Source organism: Pristiophorus japonicus, chromosome 10, assembly GCF_044704955.1.
Source record: "Pristiophorus japonicus isolate sPriJap1 chromosome 10, sPriJap1.hap1, whole genome shotgun sequence".
Lineage (NCBI taxonomy): Eukaryota > Metazoa > Chordata > Chondrichthyes > Pristiophoridae > Pristiophorus > Pristiophorus japonicus.
The window spans coordinates 14,850,926-14,877,787 of record NC_091986.1 but is presented as its reverse complement, the minus strand read 5'-3'; the positions used below and the strand labels follow the sequence as shown (position 1 = coordinate 14,877,787).

Genomic DNA, 26,862 nt, shown 5'->3' with positions numbered 1-26,862 from the left:
TTTGAGGGTACTATAATTGGTAAAGAGGGGAGTAGGGTCATAGTGGTCTGACTTAACAATGGACAGATATGCCGCAAGCAACTGGACCAAATAAAAAAAAGGTTCAGCTTGGACACTGAGGAATCTGAGGAAAATCATCAGATGCTGCCCACACCACCGCCAGTGAATGAGCAACAAGAACCGCCAGCAGCATGCACAGTCCCTGCGGTCAGCCCGGACAAGCCAGAATCACCACAGGTGAAAAAGACGCTTGCCAAGGCTGAACAACCACAGCCCCAACTGCCGCGATCCACGAGAGAGCATCGACCGCCTGAAAGACTCAATCTTTGACCCAAAGACGTTGGGGGGGAAGTGATGTCATGTATGTAACTTTCATGTATCTGTAAACTTCATGTAACAACACTGTACACTGTATACCTGCAAGAAATGCACACCTTGACCACAGGGGATGAACTTGTGAGAGACACTCCTCACCTGGTCATGCAGGTATATAAAGGGAGGTCCCACGCGGGGTCAGCACTCCTTGGTCCTGTGAATAAAGGTACAGGTCACAGAGTGATCTTGTCTCCAGTATGTGCCTCGTGTTGATTTGCAGTAGAATGTAAGGACATAACATACCTTATGGGCAATTTTCATTAAAATAGTAGTCATACTAACATGTGAAATAAATAAATCTTTAGCCCTGTTGCTGTGCCAATAAAAAAGGGTTTTAGTTAAGAAATGTTCGTCAAATGATTCTTCTGTCTTATACGATAAATGGACATGCATTTAGCAACAAACATTGGCTAAAATTGCTCACCTGAATCCCTTTTGTGGGTATCTAAGTAATTCCGACAAGGTCCCACACAAGAGATTAATGTGCAAAGTTAAAGCACATGGGATTGGGGGTAGTGTGCTGACGTGGATTGAGAACTGGTTGTCAGACAGGAAGCAAAGAGTAGGAGTAAATGGGTACTTTTCAGAATGGCAGGCAGTGACTAGTGGGGTACCGCAAGGTTCTGTGCTGCGGCCCCAGCTGTTTACGTTGTACATTAATGATTTAGACGAAGGGATTAAATGTAGTATCTCCAAATTTGCGGATGACACTAAGTTGTGTGGTAGTGTGAGCTGCAAGGAGGATGCTATGAGGCTGCAGAGTGACTTGGATAGGTTAGGTGAGTGGGCAACTGCATCGCAGATGAAGTATAATGTGGATAAATGTGAGGTTATCCACTTTGGTGGTAAAAACAGAGAGACAGACTATTATCTGAATGGTGACAGATTAGGAAAAGGGGAGGTGCAACAAAACCTGGGCGTCATGGTACATCAGTCATTGAAGGTTGGCATGCAGGTACAGCAGGCGGTTAAGAAAGCAAATGGCATGTTGGCCTTCATAGCGAGGGGATTTGAGTACAGGGGCAGGGAGGTGTTACTACAGTTGTACAGGGCCTTGGTGAGGCCACACCTGGAGTATTGTGTACAGTTTTGGTCTCTTAACTTGAGGAAGGACATCCTTGCTATTGAGGGAGTGCAGCGAAGGTTCACCAGACTGATTCCTGGGATGGCGGGACTGACATATCAAGAAAGACTGGATCAACTGGGCTTGTATTCACTGGAGTTCAGAAGAATGAGAGGGGATCTCATAGAAACATTTAAAATTCTGATGGGTTTAGACAGGTTAGATGCAGGAAGAATGTTCCCAATGTCGGGGAAGTCCAGAACCAGGGGTCACAGTCTAAGGATAAGGGGTAAGCCATTTCGGACCGAGATGAGGAGAAACTTCTTCACCCAGAGAGTGGTGAACCTGTGGAATTCTCTACCACAGAAAGTTGTTGAGGCTAATTCACTAAATATATTCAAAAAGGAGTTAGATGTAGTCCTTACTAATAGGGGGATCAAGGGGTATGGCGAGAAAGCAGGAATGGGGTACTGAAGTGCATGTTCAGCCATGAACTCATTGAATGGCGGTGCAGGCTCGAAGGGCCGAATGGCCTACTGCTGCACCTATTTTCTATGTTTCTATGTCTATAATGCAAAGCGTTCCTATGACCCAGTACTTTGGAATCTGCTACTTCTGTCTACCACAGATTGAGGTTACCAAACAGCACACGACACATTATAACAGTAACGCTAGTTTTTGAGCAACCATCTATTCCCTTGGGCGGGCCACTTCGTCCGCATGCCCGAAACGAAACTCCCTGAGCAAGCGCTCCACTCCTCCATGGCAAGCGAGCCCCAGGTGGGCAGAGGAAACGTTTCAAGGACATCCTCAAAGCCTCCTTGATAAAATACCGCATCCCCACCGACACCTGGGAGTCCCTGGCCAAAGACCACCCTAAGTGGAGGAAGAGCATCTGGGAGGGCGCTGGGCACCTCGAGTCTCATCACCGAGAGCATGCAGAAAGCAAGCGCAGGCAGCGGAAGGAGCGTGCAGCAAACCAGCCTCCCCACCCACCCTTTCTTTCAATGACTGTCTGTCCCACCTGTGACAGAGACTGTAATTCCTGTATTGGACTGTACAGTCACCTGAGAACTCACTTTTAGAGTGGAAGCAAGTCTTCCTCGATTTCGAGGAACTGCCTATGATGATTCCATTGAGGTGTCATGGCAAAATTAAGCTCCAAGCAATCCTGGCCGTCACAGGTCCCTCTGAAAACAGGACCGAGCACGTTATTTTACCATGAAAAGGTTGCTATCTACTGCATTAAAAGTTTAACCTCTTGTACTGGTATTTTTGAAAAGGATGCTCATTAGCTCCCCTTCCCATTTCACCCTCCAGTATTCAGAATTATACATGTGCTTCCTCAAGAAGTATAGAGCTTTTGTATGAAAACACAATTGCATATTAGTAAAAAGGCAACTGACTCAGAGCATTATGGTGTTGCTCTCAGTGACAATGCAACATAATTTAGTCTGTCGTTCCACAGAACAGCTTTTCACAATTCCAGCTCAAAGTCTTAAAAAATAAATTATAATAACAGGAATTGTAATCATTTTCATCAAGGTTGTAAATGCACCAAATAACAGATTATAAGATATGGGCTCCTCTTCAGATCTATTGCTATGTTTGGTAGCTGACTCTCAGGCCCAAATATGCTACAGGCTGTGATTCTGGTAGTTGTACTGTTAAGGGAATGGTAGCATAGTGGTTACGTTGTGTGAGGTGTTCTTGCTGGTGAGGACCGAAGAGCAAGAATGGGAATCCCGTGGGACTCAATTTTGAGATGGGGATTACAAGAGAGTCTGCCTGAGTCTAGCGGAGCGGCAATTAATGTAATGTCGAGTTTGGCTAGATTTGTGATTATGCAAAGAAGGAAAGCTTATGTTCTTTAAGGGGAGGAGAATAAACCTAAAAGAGTATGTGTACCTAGTCTGCACCCAGCAATGCCACCAATCCTGCCCCCTGCCAGAATTTGCGTAGTAGCTGGTAGGGAACCACATTTACTTAGAGTGCTTCTCTTGTGCCTGTCTGCCCCTTGCATTTGTAAACTGGGTGACTAGCTGCCTATAGGGGAGGGGAACTTTATTCAGACCCTCCCAACTCTGGCCATGGTGCTAGTTGATCCCTGAGTGAGGGCTCCAATCATGGAACTATTTTTTTTGTTTTAAAGATGTCCCTTGCCAGACCAGCACACCACTGGAGGGGCCCAGTTGCTCTCTTGTGGAGGCAAGTATGCCTCTTCCTTCTTACTGCATTGACCACCGCTAAAATGCTGGGACCCAACTGAGGCTCAGTAGTAGAAAACCCTTGGTTTAAGGAGTCCCCTTCCCTAGCCTCTTCCTCAAGGTGCTAATTGCCTTGTAAGGGGTGAACAGAAGTTCAACTCTTTGCAAGCCAATGTGAAATCTGTCAGAAACAGCGGAGATCCAAAGTAACCAGGTCTCCTCCGGTTCTTTAGAGGGTTCCACCAGTCACCGGTCAATGTTACAAGACCAGTAGAACCCCCGCCATGGAATTTTAGAGCCTTTGTGTACTGATTCATGGAGCGGTACGGCACAGGTTCATATCTACAGGCCTATGATAGCATGATCCCAGTCTCCAGCTTTGTCTAGATATTTCTAGTTTTTTGCCTGTTAGTTAGACGTTTATTATTTGTAGCTTCACGTTGAAATAATAGATAGATCACAGAGTATGTATTTTCTTTTTCTTTCTTAACTTCTCACTCATCATCTATTGTGGGGCTCTCTGCATCACATACTGTTCCCTGGAGAAAGAATCGCTTAATCTCAGGCCTCTGCTCGAAGTTGCTGCTGTAATCATTACCTAGGAAGAGTACAGGAGTGGCCCTCAGTAATTCACTGACACATTATTTCCTGCTTACTGTGAGGAGGCATCTAACTTTTGCTTAGCATGTCTGTTGTTTGCAGTCAAGGCTGGAACTCATCGTGTGAAGAATTGTGAATATTCCTGCATCCCTCTTCTGATGATTAACGCATTACTACATCAACACAATGCAACTGTTCCACTTTATTCTGCTACTTTTTGAGCTGAAAAATATTGCAATGTTGGAGGTGTGGAATTGCAGATCTCACCGACAGACTGCCTCAAACGATCAATCCACACATCAGAAACCGCATAGGATCTCAAATTAGAAGTTTGTCAACTGCAAAAGTGATACTAATCCCACCATCTACTTTTTTCTTTGCAAGTGAGTAGAAAATGCAAATATAGTCCTTCACTGCCACAAATGCTGCTCATGCGTACTTTTAAGGGAATGGTAGCGTAGTGGTTACGTTGTGTGAGGTTTTCTTGCTGGGCGAGGACCGAAGGGCACGAATGGGAATCCCGTGGGACTCAATTTTGAGATGGAGATTGCAAGAGAGCCTGCCCGAGTCTAGCGGAGTGGCAATTAATTTAATGTTCAGTTTGGCTAGATTTGTGATTATGCAAAGAAGGAATGCTCTGTTTTTTAAGGGGAGGAGAATAAACCTAAACGAGTATTTTAAATATAAATTTAAAGATCATTATAAGGCTCTGAGGATGTCTTATTCAGAAAAGATTTTAAAGATAGTATTTTATGATCAATTTGTAAAGTACAATAAATTATTATATGTTACAGGAGACAAATTAAACTTCAGGTTTTGATGTTAATGTGTTGGAGGGCTGTGTAGAGGGACGGTATGGATTTGTATCATACAATGGAATGATCATGATACAATAAATGTTCTTATTGATCAATAAATATTAATGTTAAAACATTTTTTTTTAAATGGTTAAGTTACTGGGGTAGTAATCCAGAGGCATGGACTTATGATCCAGAGATGTGAGTTCAAATCTCACCACGGCAGCTGTGGAATTTAAATTCAGTTAATTACATTTTTAAAAATCTGAAATAAAAAGCTAGTGTCACTAATGGTGACTATGAAACTATCGGATTGTCATAAAAACCCATCGGGTTCACTAAGTTCTTTAGGGAAGGAAATCTGCCGTCCTTACCTTGTCTGACGTATATGTGACTCCAGACTCACAGCAATACAGTTGACTCTTAACTGCCCTCTGAAAAGGTCCAGCAAGCCACTCAGTTGTAAAAAACCGTCACAAGAAACAATAAGGAGAATAAAACCATACGGACCACTCGGCATCGACTTCGGCTCTGGCTACGGACACGATAATGGCACACCCAGCTCAGTCGGCCCGGCAAAGTCCTTCTCACCAACATCTGGGGACTTGTGCCAAAGTTGGGAGAGCTGGCCCACAGACTAGTCAAGCAGCAAACTGATATAGTCATACTCACAGAATCATACCTTTCAGTCAATGTGCCAAACTTCTCCATCACCATCCCCGGCAGGACAGACTTCCCAGGGGTGGCAGCACAGTGGTATATAGTCGAGAGGGAGTGGCCCTGGGATTCCTCAGCATTGACTCTGGACCCCATGAACTCTCATGGCTTTAGGTCAGGCACGGGCAAGGAAAGCTTCTTACCACCGACCACCCTCCCTCAGCTGATGAATCAATACTCCTGCATGTTGAACACGTCTTGGAAGAAGCATTGAGAGTAGCAAGGGCACAGAATTTACTCTGGGTGGGGAACTTCACTGTCCATCACCAAGAGTGGCTTGGTAGCACCACTACTGACTGAGCTGGCCGAGTCCTGAAGGATACAGCTGCCAGACTTGTCCTGCAGTAGTTGATGAGAGAAACAACACGAGGGAAAACGTACTTGACCTCGTCCTCGCCAGTCTACATGCCACAGATGTACCTGTTCATGATGGCATTGGTAGCAGTGACCACCACACAGTCATTGTGGAGACGAAGTCCTGTCTTCACACTGAGAACAATCTCCATTGTGTTGTGTGGCACTACCACCGTGCTAAATGGGATAGATTCAGAACAGATCTAGCAGCTCAAAACTGGGCATCTATGAGGCGCTGTGGGCCATCAGCAGCAGCAGAATTGTATTCCACCACAATCTGTAACTTCATGGTCCGCTATATCCCTCACTCTACCATTACCATCAAGCCAGAGGACCAACCCTGGGTCAATGAGGAGTGCAGAAGAACATGCCAGGAGCAGCACCAGGCGTACCTAAAAATGAGGTACCAAACTGGTGAAGCTGCAACACAGGACTACATGCATGCTAAGCAACGAAAGCAGCATGCTATAGACAGAGCTAAATGATCCCACAACTAAAGGATCAGATCAAAGCTCTACAGTACTGCCACATCCAGTCGTCAATGGTGATGGACCATTAAACAACTAACTGAGGAGGAGCTCCATGAATATCCCTATCCTCAATGATGGCGGAGCCCCGCACGGGAGTGCAAAAGGAAAGGCTTTAGCGTTTACGACCATCTTCAGCCAGAAATGCCGAGTGGATGATCCATATCGGCCTCCTCCTGAGGTCCCCACCATCACACAAGCCAGTCTTCAGCCAATTTGATTCACTTCACGTGACATTAAGAAACAGCTGAGCGTATTAGATACAGCAAAGGCAAAGGGCCCCGTAAACATTCTGGCTGTCGTGCTGAAGACTTGTGCTCCAAAACTAGCCGTACCTCTAGCCAAGCTGTTCCAGTACAACTACAACACTGGCATCTATCCGAAATTGTGGAAAACTGCCCAGGTATGTCCTGTGCACAAAAGCAGAACAAATCCAATCCGGCCAATTACTGCATAATTAGTCTACTCGCTATCATCAGCAAAGTGATGAACGGTGTCATCGACAGTGCTATCGTGCTCACCAATAATCTGCTCACCGATGCCCAGCTTGGCCTCTGCCAAGACCTCATTACAGCATTGGTCCAAATGTGGGAGTCAATGGGAATCAGAAGAAAAACTCTCCACTGGCTGGAGTCATACCTAGCACAAAGGAAAATGGCTGTGTTTGTTGGAGGTCTAAGTACAGCCCCAGGACATCGCTGCAAGTTCCTCAGGGCAATGTCCTTGGCCCAACCATCTTTAGCTGCTTCATCAATGACCTTCCCTCCATTGTAAGGTCAGAAGTGGGAATGTTCACTGATGATTGCACGGTGTTCAGTGCCATTCGCAACTTCTCAGATAATGAAGCAGTACATGCCCACATGCAGTAAGACCTGGATGACATTCAGGCTTTGGCTGATAAGTCGCAAGTAACATTCATGCCAAACAAGTGCCAGGCAATGACTACCACCCAAAAGCGAGAGTCTGACCACTTCCCCTTGACATTCAACGCCATTCGCTTTGCCAAATCCCGTACCATTCAGCGGGGTCAACATTGAATTGAAACTTACCTGGACCAACCACAAGAGCAGGTCAGAGGCTGGGTATTCTGCGGCGAGTGTCTCACTTCCTGATTCCCCAAAGCCTTTCCACCATCTATAAGGCACAAGTCAGGAGTGTGATAGAATACTCTCCAGGTGCCTGGATGAGTGCAGCTCCAACAACACTCAAGAAGCTCGATACCATCCAGGACAAAGGAGCCCACTTGATTGGCACCCCATCCACCACCTTAAACATTCAGTCCCTCCACCACCGGCGCACCGTGGCTGCAGTGTGCACCATCTACAAGATGCACTGCAGCAAGTCGCCAAGGCTTCTTCTTCAACACCTCCCAAACTCATGACCTCTACCACCTAGAAGGTCAAGGGCAGCAGGCGCATGGGAACACCACCACTTCCAAGTTCCCCTGCAAGTCACTCACCATCCTGACTTCAAGTATCTCGCCGTTCCTTCAACATCACTGAGTCAAAATCCTACAACTCCCTCCCCAACAGCACTGTGGGAGTCCCTTCACCACACGGACTGCAGCGGTTCAAGAAGGCGACTCAGCATTACCTTCTCAGGGCAATTAGTGATGGGCAATAAATGTTGGGCTTGCCAGCGATGCCTACATCCCATGAACGAATAAAAAAAATTGAGTGCGGTAGCCTAATCCTACCTTCGTTCTCAGCCGAGAGTCTCTTTAATTTGAGTAATTTACAACCATCTTTTCCAGTGTGAAGTTCAGAAATTGTGGTGAGAAAATGAGACAAACCCATTTTATTAATAAAACTATTTATTTGTGCTTATATTATGTATGTGCTTGTAAGTATCCAGAAACATTGCAAATATATTCTTGTAATTTCTGTGGGTAGTTTGGTGGTGTGTTTTTGACAGTAAAGTATATCATGGACAAGAGGATCACAATCAAAGATCTCCAAAATACCTGTTTCTGTTAGGTCAATTTATATTTGCATCTTGGAAAAATTGAAATGAATAAGATCTTGAGAGGCGGTGCGAGAGCTGAGGACCAGCCAGATACACATGGTTTGCAGATGGTTGTGAGGTTCAAGTTATTGTATCGTGGCTCAGTGGACAGCACACTTGTCTCACAAATCAGAAGGTTGTGGGTTCAAGTCCCACTCCCAGCACAAAATATCCAGGCTGACACTCTGGTAGTGCTGAGGAAATGCTGCACTGTTGGAGGTGCCATCTTTCAGCTGAGATATTAAACTGTGGTGGCTGGTCTAAAATGGCCATCCTACATTAAAATAATACATGCACAGGCATCTTCCACTGTTTAAAATGAGCTAATCAGTCACCTGAGCGCTCACTTTTAGTGTGGAAGCAAGTCATCCTCGACCCCGAAGGACTGCCTATGATGATGAAACCGAGGCCCTGTCTGCCCTCTTAGCTGGATGTAAAAGATCGCATGGCACTATTTCAAAGAAGAGCAGGAGAGTTCTCCCCGGTGTCCCAGCCAATATTTATCCCTCAATCAACATAACAAAAAAAACAGATTATCTGGTTATTATCACATTGCTGTTTGTCGGAGCTTGCTGTGCACAAATTGGCTGCTGCGTTTCCCACATTACAATCGTGATTACATTTCTAAAGTACTTCATTGATTGTCCGGTGGTCGTGAAAGGCGCTATATAAATGCAAGTCTTTCTTTCTTTTCATTGAGCACACTTGATAAAGTCTTGGGCAAGGGAAGCTCCAGGATAATGACTGTAAAATGTACAGAGAGACTGTTGTGTAAGGCCAGCTCTGTCAAATCCATTGGGATTTTTCATCTATCTTAGGCATGTCAGTCACAGTTGGACAGCATTCGGTGAGCCATGCTATGATATTACATGCTGATTGCTTAGAACAAATACGCAATGTATGAAATGATAACCATGGCTTCTGCTCCATACCCAGTAAGTTGCAGAACAAAAGGTGCCTAGTTACCGTCATATCGAAGCACATCAAATTTGTGAAGTTGCCGATAATTTCGAGTGGCCTTCTATGCAGATGTGATAAAGATAATGTCGTTTTTGGGAAGGAGTTTTTTTCATAAATATCCACTCAAACAGATTCCAAGATTCTTTTTAAAATGCATCATTGAATACATTGTTTTGCTTTTAAATATTGTTGCAGTCGTAATGAAAGAGATTAAACAGGCAGTTGAAGTGTTCAATCCTGATAGATCTTTGATGATACAGTTGAAAATGCAGCTTTTTCTCAGCAACTGTCTGTTCCATTGTAACTGTGCTCATTATGCACTGTTAGAAATAGCTTTCAATTTTAAATAAGACCAGAACGTTTACGAAAACCTCAGCAGGTCAGGCAGCGTATGTGTATTTTAGTTTATCCATCAGCAGGCCGGGGTCATGAGAGGGAGTAATGTGCGGCTGGCTGCATGCCACTGCAGGAGCAGCGCGTGCTGCTGCAGAAGGGCCATGGCTTCGAAGGAAGCGACTCGATTTGACGTCACCCAAATCCAGGTCGCTGATTGCAGTGCGAGCAGGTACAGCAGGAGCGGGGAGGTTGGGGTGAAGGAGCGGCAAGCGTTCGTAGAGGGATGTGATCGGAGCACAGGAGAGGCGTGAGTTTGGGGCCCAGAAGAGGTGAGGGCCCAGGGGCAGCATGGGCCAGCCCACACTGCGATATGTCTGCATACTAGGTCCGTGCAGCAGAGCTGTCTCCCGTCATCTTGGTTAACCCTTGCCACTGGACCAAGACCTGGCTCTGTCAAGCCCGTGTGGTGGCTGGTGTGCAACGGCCACCACACGCTAAAAAAAATCCACGCAGAAAGAGCGCTGAAATTGATGGTGTGTCGGACACCCGCCTTCACCCCACCGTCTTCTGCATTTCCCAGCGCACCACGGACCCGCTCGGGAGAGGCGGGAGACCTCATTGACAGACCCTGAAGAGGTTTTTTAACATGGGGTTTTGAGCTTTTACTGCTTGTGTACGGGATCCACGGACTTCCTGAAGCTCGCCTTTGAAGGCAAGGCGAGAGCTCAGTGGCTATTGTGCGAGTTGGTTCAGGGACAGCTGGAAAAAGCACATAAATACAGACACCTTACACCTGCTTTCTTGCGAGAGGAAAGTGCTCACACCATTTTATGCAGAGATTTTGCATTCAGGAGTTTGCAGGTGATTTCTGTAACTTCGGAAGTCATTCTCACTACATTGGAGGATTGTGTCTCTGATTTTCCCTTTACTTGGCATCTATCAGATCAGCATGGGTGCAGTCCCACCTTGGACTTTAGATTTGGGCCAAGTTGAGCCCCAGTAACAATAACAGCAACACCAACCCCAGCAGCAGCAATAACACCAACAACCTTCTCCTCAATGACCGGATACTCCACAGGACAGAGGGAATCAGTGCAGGGCTGTACCATGCTGGAGGCGATACCCTCATCACAGGATATACAGGCAGGGAATGAGCTTTCTCAACATGACTGAGCAGCAGTGCTTCAGGCCATCGCGCCAGGTCATCGCAGACTTGCTGGAGCAAGATCTGCTGCCCAGAGGACCTGTTGGACATACTATACCAGTGGCTGTCAAAGTCAGTGGCTACCCTCATCTTCTTCGTCACCTCTGGCTCCTTCCCGGGATCTGCAGCAGACATTTGCAGGATCTCGCAGTTGGCTGCCCACAGATGCTTCACCCAGGTGACCGATGCCCTGTTTCACAAGTCAGGCACTTATGTACACATTGCCACTGATGAAGCAAATGTTACTGAGCGGGTGTTCGACATTGCAGCTCTGGCTGGCTTCCCACAGGTGCAGGGCATCATCGACTGCATACGTGCCCATCAAGGCACTCCCAGATCACTCCATCAACGTGCAGCTTGTCTGCAACCACTAAAAGATCATTATGCATGTGTGTGTCAGCTTTCCAGGGTGCTGTCATGACTCTTTTGTCCTGCGCCAGTCCATCCTCCCTCAGCTCTTCACACCTTCGAACAAACTGGCTGCTTGGTGACAAGGACAGCAACCGAAGACGTGGCTGATGACCACCTTGAGGAGGCCAAGCAATGAGGCTGAGGAGTGCTATAAAGAAAGCCAAACGATGACCAGATGTGTCATAGAGCAAGTACTAGGCATGCTGAAGATGTCTTGACAGATCTGGAGGAGCCCTTCAGTACGCACAAGTCAGGGTGTCCAGAATGATCGTCGCACACAAAATAGTGCAGTGCGAGGGTTGGAGTTACAGGAGGAGCAAGGTACAGAGTGCAGAGCCTCTTTGGAGAAGGAGGAGGAGCAGGTGAAGCATGAGCAGGAGGAGGAACCTGAGATGGAGATGACACCAGCACATTGCTGTCTGGGAGTCCCAGGATGACCTCACAATGGCCCGATTTAGTTAAATTGCACCAGTGAACTCATCTGGCTCCCAGATGCTGTCGTAACTTCCCCACCCCCCCACCCCGCACCAACACCACAAAGCAGTCCTAAAATAACCAAAGCATTCCTGTCACACACACACACCCATTGCTCGAGGTTATTAATGTCTCACCATTCACTCCAGCTGACAAGGCTACGTCCCAGGTAGCAGGCAAAAAAGGACAAGTTGGGAAGATGGTGCAAGCAAATAAATGTATGCGCGCCATAAATAGAACTGAAACTTAACACTTACATTTTTAAAACACCCATGTGCATACCCTTGTGCATCTACGATTGTGTCTTATTCCATTTCCGAGTGCTTTTACGACATGCACTCCCTGTGGCTTCAGAGGATGCAGAGGCAGGCTGCTCACTTCCCTGCTCTGACAGCTTAGACACGTTTGGCGGACGTCTGCTGGGTTTTGGAACCTGTGAGGGCCCCGCCAAAGACTATTCCTCCTGCAACTGAGCAGGGGCAGACTTGGCCATCGGGATCCAAGGCAGCAGGCGGGGCTCTGACTGACGGGGAAGCCATGGGGCAAAAGTGGGAGCGCTTTGAACAGAGCCCCCACTTCCCATGTGCCCTCTCACCATCATTCCTCTTCATGGGCCACCTGCACTTCCCTGCTTGCAAGGAGCTGGTGCTGCACGTCAGTGGGGTGATGAGCACCCAAGTCTACATTGGTATCCCATTCGAGAGATGAGTTCAACAAGAGTCTGCAAGCTGTTGTTCTCAGCACGAATGTTCTCGTTTGACTGGCACATTCACTGCTCCATGCACCCTTTCCATGGAAGAGCACATCATCACTACTTGATGGACCTGTAGGAGACATGTTAGAACTCTTATGATAAGAATGTTTAACATCACCATTATGCACATCATGATATTTCTCTGGCTGCTGACATCAGTCACCATGAGTGACTGTTCTATGTCAAGCGGCTGTATGAGATATAATTCTGTCACCAGATTGCTGGGCGGTCCCCCGCTCTCTGTCGCCTAGCAGCTCTGCCACTCCGCTTAATTCCAGCACCTCCTCCTCTGCTGGCATCAATAAAGTTTAAGTTGGAGGGCCACCTCCAGTTCTCAGTCTCTCTCTGCTGTTCTGTGCTCCCTTCTCCTGTGCGGAGACAAAGAAGAGAACGTTGACTGAGAGTGGTGGAATGAGTAGGCGATGTGTGACCTACATCTGTAGAGGCTGACTACGAGAGAGTGGCGTGACATTGACAAATGGCTTCCTTCCGTGGCATTACTTTGTATGATTGCATTAGGTTGAGGGTGAGTGACAGTGCTGAATAGTCAGATGCGAGTGGGGGCATAGACAGAGAGGGATGGTAGCACCTGCAAGGTAGGTTGGTGTGAGGAGTGTTGTGCAGGAGTAGGTTTGGGAAGGCAGAGTGATACAGTTGCACTGACATGCACATCAGGATGTAGTTGAATGTGGCACTGCACTCACCTTTCCTGACCTCAGGAGGTCATTAAATCTCAACTTGCACTGAATCCAGGTAACGGCTGACAACACTCCTGTTGCCCACTTCTTGTGTGATCTCCAGCCAAGCCCGCTTGGTTTCATGGCCTTTTCCGGCCGTCACCAGGGAAGACGACCTCCTTCCTCGCTCTCACCCTCTGGAGCAGGATGTCCAGGGAGCAATGTGAAAAGCTGGGCGCAGATTCCTGGTGCTGAGGCTGCATCGTTGCCTCTAAACGATTGCACCCTCACAGTCAAAGTCAACTATTGTCTACAACACCGACAGGCACCTCTTGCAAGCACCTCTGGACCACCTCCAATAAACTTCAACTCTCATCTGCCCACTGTCCCTTTAAATAGACGAGCTGAAGTTGAGTCATCCGTGATGTCATCAGACCCGCTCCATTTAATTGGTCTGGAAACCCGCATGAGTCAGTCAGGTGATCTAATGAAGTTAAACATGGAGTGGAGAGCACGCTAACAGACCATTCGTGTTGGCAGCCTGCCACACGGCACCCTCTCTCCCTCCCCAATTCCCCCCACACCCCCACCCCTAGCTCCCCAACCCACTGAAAGGTAAAAATTCAGGCCCATGGGATTTTTCAATGTTATCGACCTGTGATACCATGGCAATGTTGAAAGTCAAAGTTGCACAGGTGTTCCTTGCGCTGTCCATTGCTAAGAGCACAAGTGTAAAAATGATATTATTCCCATATGGTTTGATGAGTGGAAAAGCAATGGGAATGTGACGTAACTGATCGTGTTTCAACATTCAAAATCACACAAATTCAGCACGATTAGACCAAGAAAAAACACGTGGGGCCCTTTTTAATTCTATGTTTAATTGTGTTGCATACTATTTCTAAATCTGATACAATTATAGCACATTACAGAACTAATATTCATCATCATAGGCAGTCCCTCGAAATCGAGGAAGACTAGCTTCCACTCTGGAAGTGAGTTCTCAGTTGATTGTACAGTCCAATACAGGAATTACATTCTCTGTCACAGGTGGAACAGACAGTGCTTGAAGGAAAGGGTGGGTGGGGAATCTGGTTTGCTGCACGCTCCTTCCTCTGTCTACGCTTGTTTTCTGCATGCTCTCGGTGACGAGACTCGAGGTGCACAGTGCCCTCCCGGATGCTCTTCCTCCATTTAGGGCGGTCTTTGGTCAGGGACTCCCAGGTGTCGGTGGGAATGTTGCATTTTATCAAGGAGCTAATATTAACCTGGTATAGAGCAGCTATTTGTGAAGGTTTAGAAAATGGGATCCTGAGAACAGAGAAGGCAGAAACACAGAGGAAGTTCTCTTTTACTTTGTTATTACATGTTTCATGAGTCGATAAACAGAGGTTCGCATAATGGAACTGATTTAATCAGAAGTGAAAATTTCCTTCTTCCACTCTGGTGGTCCCTCTCTTCAGGCTAGAGCAAGATCTTTTGATCTTTATCTTTCCTTTCAGTTGGGTCTTGCCTCCAATCAGTCTTCATCTTCCTTTATCACGTTTACTTCAGGTTCTTGATGGGTTTCCTCTGTTTCCTTGCTTCTGGCTCGTGTGGCTGTCCTTTAATTTTTCACACGGATTGTCTTTTTGTTACATCTTCGTGACTCCTTTATTTCTCCTATTTACACCAGCTGGTTCTTATGCTATTTCTGATTGTTGCTTTTTCCTCTGCTTATTCCTTCAACACCCCTATGTTTTATGCATCCGTGTGCTGCTTTCTTCAGCTTTCGTCCTTTCTCCTGAACTTCATATATTTCCTAATTTCCTGTTGTTGCTCTTCAGCTCAGCCGACTAATAGACATTTATGTTACGTATTGTTCTCCGTCTGCACGGGATTCTCATACAGCTTTCCCCATGTTTTTCTTCTTCTTAGGCAGCCCCCCGGAGTCGAGGATGACTTACTCCCACACCAATAAGAGTTCCAAGGAGACGGACGAGACCAATGCGGGATCTAGTCTCTGTCACAGGTTGGAGGGACGAGTAGGTGGGGTACTTGATTTGCCGTACACTCCTTCCGCTGTTTGTACTTGGCTTCCGCGTACTCCCGACGAAGAGACTCGACGTGTCCGGCGCCTTCTCGGATGCTTCCCCTCCACTTTGTGTGGTCTTGGGGCCAGGGATTCCCAAGAGTCAGTGGGGATGTTACATTTTTTTCAAGGAGGCTTTGAGGGTGTCTTTGAAGTGTTTTCTCTGCCGTCCTGGGGCTCGCTTGCCGTGACGGAGCTTGGAGTAGTGCGCTTGTTTTGGGAGTCGAGTGTCGGGCAGGCGGACTATGTGGCCCTTCCATCGGAGCTGATCGAGCATGGCCTCGATGCTGGGGATGTTGGCCTGAGAGAGGACACTGATGTTGGTGCGCCTATCCAGCCAATGGATTTGCAGGATTTTGCAGAGGCAGCGTTGGTGGTACTTCTCCAGTGCTTTGAGGTGCCTGCTGTACATAGTCCATGTCCTTTGTACATTCCCCACTAGTTCTCTAATGACAAGCATCTTTTACTAGGTGTCTCCATCCTGCCCACCAATGCCAGGTCACTGTTGAATCTAATATACCCTGTTCAAAGCCTAAGCCCACCATTTCCTTTGTAGATGTACTAACATCTCCCATTCATAACATATTCACTTGCTTCTCTTTTAGCCAACAGCTTCTCTATTTCTGTTTCAGAAAAAAAATCAGAACCTCAGCACTGTGTCTGGGGAGTGATTTGGACACATATAATTCTGAACCTGCAAAATGTTAACCGTTCCAAATTGCCGGTGCATGCGTCTGCCGAGAATACTGAGGGATCCAGATGCACATATTTAAGGAGGGAAAAAATGGAACCATACTCACCTCAAGACATTCGATGCACAGGCAGTCACCTCTGTATGACCACATCAGCAAGAAAAAATAAGATATCCCTATACTGAGGGGTTGTGTGTGCCCTATCTCACACTTGACCAGCTGACAGTACATTCTTTCTGTTACTGGCTGGAGCTTTGGCCCCAGTATTAACGGGGAGCTGGGGAGAGAGCATGTGGAGCACGTAATCAGCCGACGAACTCGCCATATCTGGGGATGAGGCAGCACTGCCAATCTTAATGGCAAAGCCTCATTAGAATATTGTTGGGAGGCCTCCCGCCCGGCAACTGGACAACAAGAAAGATTTGCATTTATATAGCATCTTTCACAACCACCAGGCGTCGCAAAGCGCTTTACAGCCATTGAAGAACTTTTTAGAAGTGTAGTCACTGTTGTAACATGGGAAACGCGGCAGCCAACTTGCGCACAAGCAAGCTCCCACAAACAATAATGTGATAATGACCAGATAATCTGTTTTTTGTACTGTTGGCTGAGGGATAAATATTGGCCAGGACACCGGGGATAACTCCCCTGCTCTTCTTCAAAATAGTGCCATGGGATCTTTTACATCCAGCTGGGACCAGGCGGGGCCTCGGTTTAATGTCCCATCCAAAAGGGTGGGATTGGGGGAAGGGATGTCTTGCCGCGCAGAGGGTGGGGGGGTCAGGCCATTGGTCGGTATTGCAGATCGGGTTCTGATGTCATCGACGGATCCGATCTGCATATTTAAAACAGCACCCTCCTTCCTTCCTGCGGGTGAGCTGCTTGCCTGCTTAAAATGAGAAGATTAATATTGGGACACGCTGGGATGGAAGGGGGAGCCATGGGGGGGAACCGTCACCCCCGTTATTTTAACTGACCGTTTACCGCCAAGTAGGGTATGTTAAAATCGGGGCCAGTCATTCTTCTGCCCAGGTGAGCATTTTTCACAACGCAACTTGATACTGCATGGGATTTACACTGAATGTAGTGTTAACTTAAGAGTCTCATACCCTTTCCCTTCGCAGTCAGGTAATGCCCAGCCTCCAGATTTACATGAAAACTTTACCATCCGTGTGAAGGTTAAGCCACTTCACCGTGATGCTGAAGTCATGGTGTAAATGCCCCCTAATGTGGACACACCAACCTCAACCGCAAATAATCCAAATGATAAAATTCACAACTTAACTTGAAATGGCACAATTTTGGCATGTTTGGGCACCATCATCATCATCATCATCATGGGCAGTCCCTCGAACGAGGATGACTTGCTTTCACTCGAGTTCACAGATGCTTCAATGAAGGACCTGATATTCCAGTCCTGAACTCCAGTTGAAAGGGGTGGAAGATGCCTGTGCGTGGATTATTTTAACGTGGGGTGGCCATTGCACATCAGACACCACATGGGCTTGACAGAGCTAGGTCTTGGTCCAGTGGTAAGGGTTGAACCAGGACGACTGGAGACCTGCTCTGCTGCACGCACCTAGAGCGCACGCATCTAACAGCACTGTGTGAGAGCACCTTCACCACACGGACTGCAGCGGTTCAAAGCAGTGGCTCACCACCGCCTCCTCGGGGGCGATTAGGGACGGGCAATAAATGCTGGGCCTTGCCAGCGATGCGCACATCCCAATAACAAATTAAAAATAAAAAGCACGACTTTCTGACAGAGGCGAGTGTGCTATCCATCGAACCAAGCTGGAAACAATTCCATTATTCCCGAGTATATAAAGTCCAGTTGGTCGGAGGAGCGCCACTCCGGTTTTGAACGTGCGTGCATTTAAGAGGACCAAATACAGACCTTTCCAAGGGAGCAGAGGGAGGATGTTCTGTGCAGCGGTCCGTTGAAAACCTCCCAGATTAAGCAGCCCAGACGCCACATGTCTGCTGACCATTTCTCACCCCAGCAGAGGACAATATCAGCCTTGTTCCACAAACTACTGAGTTGTTAGTCTGCATCATCATAGGCAGTCCCTCGGATCCGAGGAAGACTTGCTTCCACTCCTAAAGTAAGTCCTTTGGTGGCTGAACAGTCCAATGCGAAAGCCACAGACTCTGTCACAGATGGGACAGACATTCATCAGGGGAAGGGGGTGGGTGTTAGTCTTGGCTACGATGAACTGCCACATGGGAACGATGCAGCCTTGGATGGCGGGAGCGTATAACAGAAAGAAATAGCTGGTTCTAAAATGGAAGGCAGCTGCGTCAGAAATTGAATCATCGCAGCAAGACAGCAGGGTTCATTAACACAACGTTAAGAACTTCCTGCTTTGAGTTTGTAATCACATGTCTTTAAGTGGACCAGCGAGAAAAATAAAATAACCCGTTCAAAGAGAAGTTGGGGAAAATTAGAGATAAAATATATAAAAGTAAAACATAACTATTCATATACTCTAGGGGAGCCAATAAGATGTAAAATGAGTATAGAGACCGTTAAAAGTTAGATCATTTAATGATCCTTAGAATCCCATGCCAACCATACCAACAAACGTCATTTCCTCGACATATCTGGGGAGTTCCTCAGTGGTGTAAAAAGCAGCTGCATGCAATCGCTTTCTGCTTTTGCCTTCAGTCCTGCGTAAAGGTAATACAGGGCAGGCACTTGACAGAAAATAGCGCGTTGACTAGTCTCAGAAAGATTTAATAGTAAAAAAAAACACTCAGTGATGGCAAGCGTTGAAATGTAAACTTTCACCATGGGAAGTTTGAGTTCAAATTCAGCTTGCTTTGATGGGATGAAGATCTTGCAATTTGCTGATTCATCGTATAATGCATTGCATTAATTTGAGCAACCTCAATTCAGTAAGCATAGGAGCACAGCACAATAACTGCAGTGGCAAATGGAAGGATGTCACTCGGGTGCAGGAGGAGGTGCTGGGCTGAGTTGCTGCAGCATGACTTCTCCCACCCGGTGTAACTTTGGCAGAAGAGCCGAAGAACCTTCAGAGAAATGATGCGAATGTGGATTACTATATTCATCTGCCACTTCTGTGGCTCGTTCTTCCGCCAAAATTATGACTTGACCGGCAGGAGAACCTGCAGAGAATATCTACCCCTGAGGTGTGGAGTTTGACGCTGTAACTCGTTAACAGGGTAGAATAGAGGGAGCATTTATTTAACATCTAACGGCGCTATACCTGTCATGTCTTTCGATACTCTGATAATGACTCTACAAGGCAAAGTATTGTACTTGAACTGTCGTGATCTTAGTCCATTTAATATAACTCCAGAGTGAGGATATCACATGGTAGATTCCATTTTATACCTGGGTACCTGTGGTGTACAGGTGACCCCTGGGCCTTCACCAGTTGCACCCTCTGGTGGTGCCAGCATACAGGTGAACCTTGTTGATGGTACCTCCGGTAAACAAGTCTCCATCTTACGCAACTATACAGTGACTACACAGAGAGAATGTCTATAGTATACATATAAAACATCACTCTCCCCGAAATCTTTTGTGCCAATATCTTTGCACTATTTGCTCTGGCTTAGCTCTCCCCAGACTTAAGTGCCAATAGCCCTTGCACATTGGCTGTACTTTGGCGAGGCTCTCTCCCTGTTAACCCCCAAGTCCTTATTGCCACAACTTTGGGTAGTGGTTACCAGTTGGGATGGTTTGATGATGCAATGAGGCTTCAGTGGGTTCTGGGTGTGATCCATGTGGGTGTCCATGGCTACATACATCCATTTTCGCCCGCACATGTAGATCATGCCGGTGGCTCAACACATTCATATACATTCACATACAGTCAAGTCCAGAAAAGGAAATTTGCAATTACATCATTGCATTTGTGGCACAGTTGTGAGGCAAGTACATTTGATTGGTGAGATACATTGATGGTACATATTTGGGATCAGTGCTGGGGTCAGCACTGGTGCATGAGGACAAGCTAATTCCAGAGCTGCTGGATGGTGTCCAGGTAGCCTGGTGGCAGAGCGTTGCCCGGTGCTGGCAGTGGGAACCTGGTTGGCTCGAGTTGCCCGCTCTCAGGGCGTTTGCTGTTGCTCCTAGCGTCGAGCAGGTTCACAGATGCCTGTGAACTCCCTGCCCGCTCCTTGCGCCACGGGTCACTGCTGCTCCCAGGGAGCAGTCGTCTAGCAGTGCACAGGGAACCACTGACTCGCTTGCCTGGATGTTATTTGGTTTGGGATCCTGGCTGGTCCTGGTCCTAATTGGGAGAACCGTTGCGGGTGACCCTTCGTTCCCGGGTGTAGCCTTGATGGCGATAGGGTCTGGGGGCTGCGCCTTAGCACAGTTTGCTCTTTCTGGCTCGTGGCGGTTGGTGCCATCGGGTGCCTGAGAGGTGGAGCCGATCAGGGACAGAGTATCGATACCGGTGCCATTGCCCTCCTGAGGTCAGTTGCTCTGCAGCTTGTCTATTTTAGCTGCATGTGGCCACACTCCATGGTGCATCACTCTGGTCCCAGGGGTGCAGGCTACAGCATCAGGTAGCACGCTGGACCTGTGTGTTTCCGATGAGTGTTTGCCCGCTACATTATCAGAATACAGTTGAAATCCTGCATCGCACAACATTTCATTGCTTATTGTAGATAAACTGTAGCTCCGATTGCAATCACCTGACTTTTCTTTGCTTATTACATGTATAAAACTCTGATCATCAATTGCAAGCTTTATATTTAGCTCATATTTGTTATTACATTGATTGAGAATGTGGGACTGTCCCTTTAAGTGTGGTGGGTTGCTGGCCTCCTTTAAGAGAGTCTTGCTATCTTTACCCCAATCCCCTTCTTCGCTTGGTACCACGTGTTGCTCCATCAATGCTGCACCTCGTGGTCCGGCAGCCGCCATCTTTTCCTTCAGTGCTTCACCTCGTGGTTTGGGCGCCATCTTTCTTCCATCCACGATGTTAACTGCAGTGATTGTCTTCTCCCCGGTTTCTGCCACCGAGGCTGGGAAGTCGCCTTTGGATCCGATTTTCTTCCTCTGGAGTCCTGCCACTGGGGCCTGGAAGATGCGTTTGGGTCATCTCAGCTGGATCATTTCTGCGCAGTCATGCTGAATAGTCTGTGCCTCGGGTGCTGTGCTGGTCTGCTCTCTGGTGCCAGATCCAACCTTAGGTGGGGGCTTGCTTTGCCTCTGAGTATGGGGGACATCGATCGCTGGAAGGGTGAAATCTTCCCAGCTGCAATGGATCTTTTCCAGCCACCTTCTTCCGAGTAGCGTTGGTCCATCACCTGCAACAATCCACAAGGGTAACTTGTGCACTGTGCCATCATGGAGTACCTTAACATCCGCACTACCAATAACTGGGATAAGTTAATTGATGTAGGTGCACAGATTTGCCTGAACCTGGACCAACTTGGGTCGCTCAGCCTGATTGTCCCATAGACTCTCAAAGGTTTCTTGATTCATTACTGACTGGCTCGCCCCCGTGTCCACTTCCATGAAGACTGGAGCGTCGTTTATCTCAACTTCCATTCTCAACGGGGAACATTCTGTGGTGCAGGTAAACATTCTGTACACCTCATCATGGGGCTGAGCTGCCTCTCCGATCACTTCTTCATAATCCGCGTTGGATTCATGGCTATCTGCAGACTCTTCATCAACATGGTGAGTCCTATTTCTTTTACACATTCGCTGGAGGTGGCCCTTTGTGCTGCACTCTTTGCACACATAGTCCTTAAAACGGCACTGGTGAGCCCGGTGATTTCCTTTGTAACGCCAGCATGGTGCTAACCGATTAGCCCCCCTTGGCAGACTCAGAGTTAAGGGACTTGGGGGCCTGTTCTCTCTCCCCTGAGGAGATTCACGTTCTACAGTCCTGCTTCTAAAAGTTGCCAGTACTTGCCGGGTTTGAGTCCTGAGGATGAGTCATCCGCCTAGAGCCGCAGGTCGAGGCCATGAATGCGTGGCTCACGGTGATGGCCTTCTGCAGTTTGACTGTGGTAGCCGCAGATAGTAGCCTGTGAAGAAGGCCCTCGTGCCGATTCCGATGACAAAGATATCTCGCAGCGCTTCGGTGAGGTGTTCGCCGAAATCAACAGTGTCGCCAGCCTCCTGAGGTCTGCAGCATATTTTGTAATTTCCTGGCCTTCCGGCCGTCGCCGCGTATAAAACCGGTGTCTGGCTGTGAGGAAGCTCTCTTTGGGCTTGAGTTGTTTTTGCATCAATGTTACAAGCTTCTCATACGTCTTGGTCATTATCTTTGCTGGTGCCAGCAAGACCCTGACAAGGCCATAGATGGTGGGCCCACAACTGGTGAGCAGGTTAGCTCTGCGCTTATCAGCCAGTGTGGCCGGATCATCACTGCCAGGTCGTTTGCTGTGAAGAAATGGTCGAGCCTCTCCACAAAGGCGTCTCAATCATCCCCATTGGTGAATTGCTGCAACGTACCAAGGTTAGCCATTTTCGCGTGAAAGTCCGTAATCTTGTCGCCAATTGTTATGTCTTTAGATGCTCTGATAATGACTCCAGAAGGCAAAGTATTGCACTTGAACTGTAGTGACCTTAGTCCATTTAATGTAACTCCACAGTGAGGTTACCATATGGTGGACTCCCTTTTATACCTGGATACCTGTGGTGTACAGGTGACCCCTGCGCCTCCACCAGTTGCACCCTCTGGTGGTGCCAGCATAGTGTATACAATGTGAACCTTGTTGATGGTACCTCCGGTAAACAAGTCTCCATCTTATGTAACTAGACAGTGACTACACAGAGAGTATATCTATAGTGCACATATTTAACAATACCTGACCTGGGAATGCTAGATTCTGCTACCTGGTGCTCAAAATGGAAGATTCCAATCCCCAGCACCAACATCCCCAGCTTTGATGAGCAGATAATCTGTAATAGGAAAAGACAAAAAAAATTAAAAAATTAAAGATTGAAAGCTTATCTGCTCATGGGAAACGTTGTTCTATAGGAAAGAACCAACTAAAGAAAAATGATTTACAATAATACAAACAGTGCAGACATGACAGACAATTATTTCTTGAGTTAAGCCATGTGGATAATTATAAATGAAGGTATCAGAAAAACCTGTCATCCATCTGGATTTTGAATAATTAAATTGCTTATGGTTAATGCACTTTATTGCGCACTAAATAATTATCAACATGACAGAGCGTTGTTAATCATGATAATAGCACAGCCAATTATTTTAGCAAAAACATGATTGTTTTTGTTTAATATCAGGATGTCTCCATCTATGAGAGAGAGTAAACCCCAGGGAATTGGAGATGCTGCGTGATGGCTTCAAGTTGCTTTACAGGCAGGTCGGATAAAAGTGGTTACTTCAGCTTTCTACATAGTTCGCATGCCAGACACGAGACTTCCAAAGCAAGTGCTCCATGCGGAACCCCTTCACGGCAAACGAGCCAAAGGTGGGCAGCGGAAACGTTACAAGGACAGCCTCAAAGCCTCCCTGATAAATTGCGACATCCCCACCGACACCTGGGAGTCCCTGGCCAAAGACCGCCCCAAGTGGAGGAAGTGCATCCGGGAGGGCGCTGAGCACCTCGAGTCTCAACGCCGAGAGCATGCAGAAATCTAGCGCAGGCAGCGGAAGGAGCGTGCGGCAAACCAGTCCCACCCACCCTTTCCTTCAATGACTATCTGTCCCAACTGTGACAGAGTCTGTGGCTCTCGTATTGGATTGTTCGGCCACCAAAGGACTCACTTCAGGAGTAGAAGCAAGTCTTCCTCGATTCCGCGGGACTGCCTATGATGATGATGACATCGGGAAAAATCCTATCAGAAAGCATGCAGCTCATACCTCTCCCCTCACAGAATCCCAGCTCTTTCCTGTCCTTGTTGCTTTGTCCTCTCCATCTCCCAGCTCTGTCCTGGAATTAAAATGCTTTGATACAGCTCATCAACACTAATTCCCACATCTTGTTATCATTACTGTGATAACAGAGCAGCCTCATTAATAATTTTAAACTCCAACATGTAACTCTACCACAGTCAATGATGAAATTAATCATTTTGTCCAACTCTGGCTCCTTTTATTATTCTTGAAATATTTCAGATATGCTGCCCCTTTCTCCAACGGACATTAATGTTGCAAGGGAATTCTTGCTGCTCAATAAGATTGTCCTCGGGGGAGCTATCAGGTGCCCAGGTTAAAAACAGAACACAAATCAAAACTGCAAGTTATTACAGATGGAAAAATGTTAACAACTATTAGGAAGGTTTCCTCTGTTATTTGTGGAGATATTGTCAAAGTGACCTTTAGACATGTGTTAGCCGTTGTGCTGCAAACAGTAACCAGAGGAAATAATCCTCTATATTGCATACAAACTCAATGGGTGGAGGGGGAGTGTTCAAGCTGCCAGATGTATATAAATGTTAGATAGCTGCTCAGTATTATTTCCACTCAGTTTACATTGAACCAGTTAATGCGTCTTTTCAAGGCCTCTGCATTTATACTGAGGAAAAATCAAGCAATCCAATCAGATATTTGTTAACATTGTACAAATTTAATGTGTGCACCCAAGTGAGCTCCTTGATTGAAGCAATCGCAGTAATGTTAAACACTTCTGGTCTCCTTACCTACGGAAGGATCCTACCTGCCTTAGAGGTAGTTCAATGAAGGTTTACCAGACTGATTCCTGGAATAGGAGGACGGTCCTATGAGGAGAGACTGGGTAGACTAGGCCTATATTGCTGTGAGTTTAGAAGAATGAAAGGTGATCTCATTGAACTGTATACAATTCTTAAAGGATTTTACTGGGTAGATGCTGAGGGAAGGTTTTCCCTGGCTTGGGAGTCTAGAACTAGGGGTAAAAATCTCAGAATAAGGGGTCGGCCATTTAGGACTGAGTTGAGGAGACATTTCATCACTCAAAGGGTTGTGAATCTTTGGCATTCTTCACCCCAGAGAGCTGAGGATGCTCAGTCATTGAGTATATTCAAAATGGAGATCGATAGATTTTTGGTTATTAAGGGAACCAGGGGATATGGGGATAGTGCGGGAAGGTTGAGTTGAGGAAGAAGATCGGCCTTGAGCTTATTAAATGGCGGAGAACGCTCGAGGGGCCAAATGACCTACTCCTGCTCGTATTTCTTATGTTATTATGTTCTAAGAGGCTAATCAAACATATTTTGGACCCAAGTTTCGGGCCGCGCCTAGAATGGCGCAGCCCCGACCTGGACACCCATTTTCCGCGCCACAAAGTGCGCCTAAAAAAAATTTACCTATTCTCCGGCACCCTGCAGGCCCTCTGGAGCTGAGCGCGGTGCAGCATGAGCTGTAGGGGGCGGAGCCAGGTTCCTGCGCTGAAAACAGTGCCGGGACCTCTGCACATGCGCGCATGTGCAGTAGCTCCAGGTGCCCAAAACTGTGTGGGAGGGGCCTGAAGCATGCAGCCCCTAGCCCTGGCTGAATGTCCTCACTGGGGCTGCGTGCATAAGGCTGCCTCCCACGCCCAGCTCCTGATTCCTCCCGACACCGACCCGACTCCCGCTTCCCCCCCCTCCCCCGCCCCCGGACCCGACCCGACCCCCCGGACTGGACGCGACCCGCGCTCCCTCGCCACCCCCACCCGACCTGACCTCCCTCTCCCTCACCCACCGACCCGAACCGAACCGACCCGACCTCCCTCCCACCACCCTCCCGACCCGACCCGCGCTCCCGACCCCCCCCCACCAGCCGGACCGGACCCGACCCAACCTGACCTCCCTCCCCCCGCCCCCGACACGAACCAACCTGACCCGACCTCCCTCTGCTCCCCCCCCGAACCGAACCGACCCGACCTCCCTCCCACCCCCGGACCCGACCCGAACTGACCCGACCTCCCTCCTCCCCCCCCACCCCCGACCCGTGCTCCCGACTGCCCCCCCCAACCCCCGGACCCGACCCGACCTCCCTCCCACCACCCCCCCGACCCGACCCGCGCTCCCGACGCCCCCCCCCCGACCAGCCGGACCGGACCTGACCCAACCTGACCTCCCTCCCCCCCGCCCCCGACACGAACCGTGACCCGACCTCCCTCTGCTCCCCCCCCGACCCGAACCGAACAAAACCGACCCAACCTCCCTCCCACCCCCGGACCCGACCCGAACCGACCCGACCTCCCTCCTCCACCCCCACCCTCGACCCGTGCTCCCGACTGCCCCCCCCACCCCCCCGGACCTGATCCGACCTCCCTCCACCCCCCCGACCCGACCCGACCCGCGCTCCCCCCGACCCGACCCGCGCTCCCGTCCCCGGACCCCGGACCCGACCAGACCCAACGCCACCTACTTGTAAATCCTCTGCTGGGGATGGGTCCCGCCCGAAGTCTTGGGCCCGGCCGGACCCGGCCCGTTCAGCCTCCCTCTCCCTTCTCCTTCTCCTTCCCCCACCCTCTCCCCCTTCCCCGCCCCCTTCTCCCCCCCCACCCCACCCTTCGCCCCCCTTCTCCCCCATCCCTCCCCCTTCCCTCCCTCTGCTCCCCCGCTCTCTCCCTCTACCCCCCTCCTCCCCCTCCCCTCGCTGTCAGAAACACAGACACTGACAGACAGAGAATGAGAGACACACAGACAGACAGAGAGATAGAGACACTGACAGAGACACACTGGGGGGGGGGGGGGGGGGGG

At 48.3% G+C, this 26,862-nt stretch overlaps 1 long non-coding RNA gene across 1 annotated transcript in view; it reads right to left on the bottom strand.

Moving 5' to 3' along the window:
* Window positions 1-483: 483 nt before the first annotated feature.
* Window positions 484-26,862, bottom strand: part of LOC139274691 (uncharacterized) — a 49,358-nt gene continuing 22,979 nt past the window's right edge. Inside the window, exons 3-4 of the long non-coding RNA XR_011595565.1 lie at window positions 23,036-23,124; window positions 484-529 (exon numbers count right to left, since the gene is read on the bottom strand). This is a non-coding gene — a long non-coding RNA (uncharacterized lncRNA). The remainder of the gene's footprint in view (window positions 530-23,035; window positions 23,125-26,862) is intronic.